Source organism: Schistocerca serialis, chromosome 10 (genome assembly GCF_023864345.2).
Source record: "Schistocerca serialis cubense isolate TAMUIC-IGC-003099 chromosome 10, iqSchSeri2.2, whole genome shotgun sequence".
Classification (NCBI taxonomy): Eukaryota; Metazoa; Arthropoda; class Insecta; order Orthoptera; family Acrididae; genus Schistocerca; species Schistocerca serialis.
In genome coordinates, this window is record NC_064647.1 from 241,372,157 (window position 1) to 241,379,400 (window position 7,244).

The following is a 7,244-nucleotide window of genomic DNA, read 5'->3' on the forward strand; positions in this document are numbered from 1 at the left end:
AAGAGCGTACACCAGTTATAATACTTGGGATCTTGGTTTACTACGGACAACAACATGAAAATGGACATCAAGGAAGGAATAGCAGTGGGAATGAAATGCATGCATTCCCTCAGACAGACGCTCGGCCCTAAATCGATCTCAGTGAACACTAAGATGAAACCAGAATGAGAATTTCACTCTGCAGCGGAGTGTGCGCTGATATGAAACTTTGGAAGGTAGGAGACGAGATACTGGCAGAAGTAAAACTGTGAGTACCGGGCGTGAGTCGTGCTTCGGTAGCTCAGTTGGTAGAGCACTTGCCCGCGAAAGGCAAAGGTCCCGAGTTCGAGTCTCGGTCGGGCACGCAGTTTTAATCTGCCAGGAAGTTTCACTAAGATGAAAATCTGCCCAGCAGTAATGTTCGGTTCAGAAACATGGATCATGACTAAGCGAGAAAGGGACAATAAATATTTGAAAGAAGAGTAATGAGGAAGATATGGGGACCAGTTTTAGATAACGGAGAATGGAGGAGGAGGAAAAACGAGGAAATCTGTCTTCTGATGGAACAATCAACTATCCTACAAAAGACAAAGAGCAGAAGAATAAAATGGGGGCGGGGGGGGGGGGGGAAGAGGGGCATGTAGCCCGTATGCCAGATGGAGGACAGGCGACGATGGCACTAGCGGGGAAACCAAACACCAAACGCCCCACTGGACGACCAAGGCAGCGCTGGATGGACGACCTGGCAAAGAACCCAGCAGTCCTGGGAATTGAACACACCTGGGGGAACCGGGCCCAAAACAGGAAGGAATGGAGGCAGTTTGTGGTAGCAACGCGTGGTCTGCAGGGCCTGTCATCGCTGAATATCTGTCTGTCTATCAACCATCCTCGATATGCGACCTTCTTTCACCTCTATTGATTGGGCTACTACGCCACCAGAATAGCCGGCTACTCCGTTAACATTATTAATTTAAACTTGTCCATCAGGATAATGACAGAAAAATTGCTTTTTTTATGCTCTTAAAATCCACAAAACTGTTACGTAAAGTTTACACAAACGTCCATTTTACAATTTCTTAAGTGCTCAGCTAAGACGGTGGCGTAATAAGGCCACTCAATGAATACCAAAAACGTCGAATATGGGAAATAATTCGCGCAGTCGCAAATTTTTCTTTGGTTCTGGAAGGGAGTGTCATGAATAACATAGTAGAAATACTGATCGGTACAGACTGTGTATGGGAGTGGGGGTGAGTTTGAAGGTGACTTTTGAACATTTTTCTTTACTATCTCGAAAATTATTTCTTCGTATCCCAGTACAAAATTTAGGTAAATTAAATGACCTACGAGGAGGTCCTGTTCTTTTTTCCGGTAGGACTAAGCTATCCCGTAGCGTGCGAGAGCATATGAAAATCTCGCGCATGGCTTATGAAGGCGGGTTGCATAAAACGATAGGGGCAGCTAGATCACCGTGTATACTGTAGATCGCTCGTGACTGAGAAAAGTGGTACACCCTTTTCCATTTCCGGTACGGCACAAATTCTCACTACCCACGACATGCTCGGTACAGACAGGTTTGTTTCCCTTCCCACGATTCGCCCGTGCAGTAACCTAGGGGCAGCTGTTCATGACAAATGCTCTCGCAGTACGATATATTAGTCGCCCGCTTAAAAGAGCACACTGATTATTTCACAGCGCTTCCGCCTGCGTAGACCAAGGTTCCTCAGACACAGATGGTCGTCAAGTCATTGATCGGTTGCTTGATTGGTTGGTTTCGTTGACTTGTGGGAGGGGACCAAACAGCAAGGTCATCGGTCCCATCGTATTAGGGAAGGATTCGGAAGGGAGTTGGCCTAGTCCTTTCACAGGAACCATCCCGACATTTGCGTGAAGCGATTTAGGGAAATCACGAAAAACCAGCATCAGGATGGCAGGACGCTCCTTTCACAGGAACCATCCCGACATTTGCGTGAAGCGATTTAGGGAAATCACGAAAAACCAGTATCAGGATGGCAGGACGCTGGTTTGAATCATCGTCCTCCCGAATGAGAGTGCTGTATGGTAACCACTGCGCCACCTCGCTCGGACCTCGAGCCAGTGAAGTGCTTTGTATATACGTTCAAGTCGGTTGTATGGAACCAGTGCTGTAAGGTGGATTGAGTGGAGCGTTTACAGAATTAGAGAAAGGGGTCTATCGTGAACACGCCGAACCCGGCCGGAGTGGCCGAGCGGCTCTAGGCGCTACAGTCTGGAACCGCGCGACCGCTACGGTCGCAGGCTCGAATCCTGCCTCGGTCAAGGATGTGTGCGATGTCCTTGGGTTAGTTAGGTTTACGTAGTTCTATGTTCTAGGGGACTGATGACCTCAGAAGTTAAGTCCCATATTGCTCAGAGCCATTTGAACACGCCGACAATGAAACTACCGGATTTTTTGATGTATCAAAGTGGACTCTTAACATGTCTGTCACATAACGTGGCATACGAAAAATAGCCGTAAAAATGTCCTAACCGACAGTAACCACGGACGAGCACCACGCCTCGTCAGTGGCAAGTGGTTTCACACCGAACGTGGATTGGTGCTCTCAGTGAATCTAGGTCGGCCTCCACCGGTTCCCGAGCGAACATTGCGAAGGAAACTTCTTTCGAGCGACATACCCCTCCCCTCCCCCCCCCCCCCAAAAAAAAGGCCGTTTCTCGCAGTGACTCATGAGGCTGGACGTCTAGAATTGACCAAGCAAAACAGAAAGTGGATGCTAGCTGCCTGGAAGCGTGTTGTGTATGGTCCGACAAGTCGCAATTTTGCCTCTTTTCAAATGACGCAAGGCATCGGGTTCACCGACGCCCGCTCATTAGGCGTTTAACACGTAGTTCGTAGAGCGTAGGCGCTACAAGGATCGTAGCTTCTACATTGATTCATACAGTGAAGCAGCTCTGAATTCTCTGTCAGCCCCATCAACGACATCAAAGATCGCAACAGAATGTCGTGGTGCCGTTCTGAGACTGGGAGAAAGCAACAGGAGGATCCCTGGTCATTTAGGAATCAGTGTCCATAAAGGACTCGTAGGCTAGCAAAGCTAGGTGCGACGACTCCACTTACTCTCCAGACCCCGGCAAATGGTTCAGAATGGTTCGAATGGCTCTGAGCACTATCGGACTCAACATCTGAGGTCATCAGTCCCCTAAAACTACTTAAACCTAACTAACCTACAGATATCACACACATCCATGCACGAGGCAGGATTCGAACCTGCGACCGAAGCGGTCGCGCGGTTCCAGACTGAAGCGCCTAGAACCGCTCGGCCGCACCGGCCGGCCAGACTCCGTCCTAACCGTCACCAGGTTGATGGTAAAATCAAAACTACACAGCTGGATCAAAGACAGGAAGAAGACTTTTGGATTATGATTCAAAAATAAAACCATGGCAAGCTAATGATGCGACAGCTAAGTTTCAAGAGAAATTCTGTAATCCTGGACTCGAACAGAACATAGATTAAACTCACGGCAGGACTATTGACTGGCCACTTGAACTATAAAAAAACACCTGCATACAACGGGCATAGAGAAAGATTTGGACTGTGTGATGAGGCTGATGAAACCGCACGACACCTGATTTTCCAGATGGAGGTACAAAAGACACAGAATACGAGGTCTGTTCAAAAATTTCATGTACTTCGTCAACCGAATTTTTCTAGCTTACCTTTTAGTCGTATGGTCTCCTTCGAAATACTATCCTCCACAACTGATACACCGTTGCCAACCCCGTTTGCACTTCCGGAAGCAGTCTTGGTACGCCCCTTGCTGGATCGCGAAAAGCGCCGTCTGCGAATTTTCTTTAATGTCATCCATCGATGCAAGTGTTCATCCTTTCAACGGGCTTTTTAACTTTGGACATGGAGAAGAGTCCACAAGGACCATGTCTGGAGAGTACTCCGAGGACGAGGCAGCACCATAATGTCGATTCCTGTGCAATAGTCACGCACCAATAGGGATGAATGTAGGGTGCGTTATAGTGATGCAAGAGCTATGAATCGTCTCACCACATTTCAGGCTATTTGCTTGTCTCATTTTCTCGCAGGCGTCGCAACACTTTCCGATAGTACCATCGATTAACGGTTTGTCGCTGTGGCACGAATTCGTGACGAACTAACCCTTCAGAGTCAAAGAAAACTATCAGCATGGCTTTGACATTTGACCTGATCTGATGAACTTTTTCTGGTTCCCGACAGATGGTGAAGACTGGGCCTTGGTCTTAACCTCATAACCGTAGACCCACGTCTCACCATCAGCTGTGATTCTCTTAAGGAACATCTCGTTCTCATTTGGGCGATCCGAAACCTCCTCACGGATAGCGATGCGAGGGTCTTTCTTGGTCTTCACTCATGAGCCATGGGACGAATTTTGCGGCGACACGATGCATTCAAAAATGTTGTCATGGTTTCCTGACATGATCCATCTGAAATGTCACATCCTTCTGCAATCTCTCGGTGAGTCAGTCTGCGATTGGCACGCACAATTTCGTAAACGTTCCAGACATGAGAGTCGTCGGTCGCGCGAAGCGTGTCCTGAACGAGGGTCATCTTTAACCTCCGTTCGGCCATTTTTAAACCGTGTGAACCATTCGTGACACCGAGTACGGCTTGAGCACCCTTCATGGTAGGCTTATTGCACCACTTGGTGTGTCTCTGTAAAGGTCTTCTTGAGTTTCACACAAAATTTAATGCAGACACGGTGCTCCTCTAACTCTGCCATCTCGGAATTCGCAAACTGTGCGACACGACGCTCTCCTCAGTACAGCACTCAACTATAACTGACAGACACACAACAATGACACTTCCGGCAGTTACACATTAAACACAGGGGTGTGAAGTATGCCAACCGCGTTTCGCTGCAATACACCATTGGTGAGAAACTACGAATGTTCTGGAATTTTTTGAACAGACCTCGTATATAGCCCATTAAGTCTTGAAGAAGCCGTGTCTAATCAGAAACTACTGAAGAAAAGCGTCTCCTACTATGCTTTAAGGGTACTGGTTGGCCTCGCAGAATCTCAGGCTTCGAAATGACAAAATAATTTCAGTTTCAGTGTGGACAGTAGCTGGCTGAGACAACTGTCGCTTTTCTTTCCCTGCGCAAATCAAATCCACTCACTCGGTGCTGTGTACACCTCTGTCCTCCAAGACGACAACATTGATTTAGGTTTCCCGTTGTCGTTGTTGTGGTCTTCAGTCCTGAGACTGGTTTGATGCAGCTCTCCATGCTACTCTATCCTCTGCAAGCTTCTTCATCTCCCAGTACCTACTGCAACCTACATCCTTCTGAATTATGCTTAGTGTATTCATCTCTTGGTCTCCCTCTACGATTTTTACCCTCCACACTGACCGCCATTACTAAATTGGTGATCTCTTGATGCCTCAGAACATGTCCTACCAACCGGCCGTTCTTCTCGTCAAGTTGTGCCGCAAACTCCTCTTCTCCCCAATTCTGTTCAATACCTCCTCATTAGTTATGTGAACTACCCATTTAATCTTCAGCATTCTTTTGTAGCACCACATTTCGAAAGCTTCTATTCTCTTTTTGTCCAAACTATTTATCGTCCATGTTTCACTTCCATACATGGCTACACTCCATACACATACTTTCAGTAACGACTTCCTGACACTTAAATCTATACTCGATGTTAACAAATTTCTCTTCTTCAGAAACGCTTTCCTTGCCATTGCCAGTCTACATTTTATACCCTCTCTACTTCGACGATCATCAGCTATTTTGCTCCCCAAATAGCAAAAATCTAATTCCCGCAGCGTCACCCGATTTAATTCGACTACGTTCTATTATCCTCGTTTTGCATTTGTTGATGTTCATCTTATACCCTCCTTTCAAGACACTGTCCATTCCGTTCAACTGCTCTTCCAAGTCCTTTGCTGTCTCTGACAGAATTACAATGTCATCGGCGAACCTCAAAGTTTTTATTTCTTGTCCATGGATTTTAATTCCTACTCTGATTTTTTTTCCTTTTCTACTTGCTCAATATACAGATTGAATAACATCGGCGAGAGGCTACAACCCTGTCTCACTCCCTTCCCCACCACTGCTTCCCTTTCATGCCCCTAGACTCGTAAAACTGTCATCTGGTTTCTGTGCAAATTGTAAATAGACTTTTGTTCCCTGTATTTTACTCCTGCCCCCTTCAGAATTTGAAAGAGAGAATTCGAATCAACATTGTCAAAAGCTTTCTCTAAGTCTACAAATGCTAGAAACGTAGGTTTGCCTTTCCTTAATCTTTCTTCTAACATAAGTCGTAAGGTTTTCCGTACTTTCCCTAAATCGCTTCATGCAAATCCCGGGATGGTTCCTGTGAAAGGGCAAGACCGACTCTCTTCCCAATCCGACGAGATCGATGTCCTCGGTGTATGGCCCGCTCCCTCAAATCAACGAGACCGACCAACCAAGCAACCCGTCAATGACTTGACGACCATCTGCGGCCGAGGATTCTTGGTCTACACAATCGAAAGCGCTCTGAAATAATCAGTGTGCTATTTTAACCGGGCGACTAATATATTGTACTGCGAGAGCATTTCTCATGAACAACTGCCCCTAGGTTACTGCACGGGCGAATCGTGGGAAGGCAAAGAAACCTGTCTGTACCGAGCATGTCGTGGTTAGTGAAAATTTGTGACGTACCGGAAATGGAAAAGGGTTTACAGCTTTTCTCAGTCAGTGATGCAAGCATACATCCGTGGTTTGATGGTGAAAAGTGCAATCCTTTCGGTTCATCTCTTATCATTTATGTATCATAAAAGAATGCGACTGGAATAGAGTTGGGTTAGTTTGCAGGGATTAATGAGATTGCTGTGATTTTAAGGGCCGAGTTCATTTCCTCTTTCCAAAAGTCCTCAATGTAACGTGCTGCTGGCTGTGTGAATTGCTTCTCTGGGTGGGCTTTAGAAGTGAGGAGTGCAGGCGGCGTGCTATGATACTCAGCGAAACAGCGCCAGTTGATTCGAGGGAATGGCGAACCTTTGCAGAACTGTGAGCAGCGGACAGGTGGGCACGGCCGCACTCACATTGTCTTAGAGAAAGCCGCCTTGGCTAGCATAGTGCTAGCGCTGGCCTGTTGTGCCGTTTATTGCACGTATCCACTTTGGATAGCCAAGCTGAAGACATTCGTTCCAAATGACGGAATTCTCTCAGCACGAGGCGGGTTCAAAATGTTCAAATATGTGTGAAATCTTATGGGACTTAATGGCTAAGGTCATTAGTCCCTAAGC

At 46.8% G+C, this 7,244-nt stretch overlaps 1 non-coding gene across 1 annotated transcript; it reads left to right on the forward strand.

The window, feature by feature from the left end:
- Positions 1–269: 269 nt before the first annotated feature.
- On the forward strand, positions 270–346 carry Trnas-cga (transfer RNA serine (anticodon CGA)). The gene has a single exon. It is a non-coding gene; the product is annotated as a tRNA-Ser (tRNA).
- The last annotated feature ends 6,898 nt before the right edge of the window (positions 347–7,244 follow it).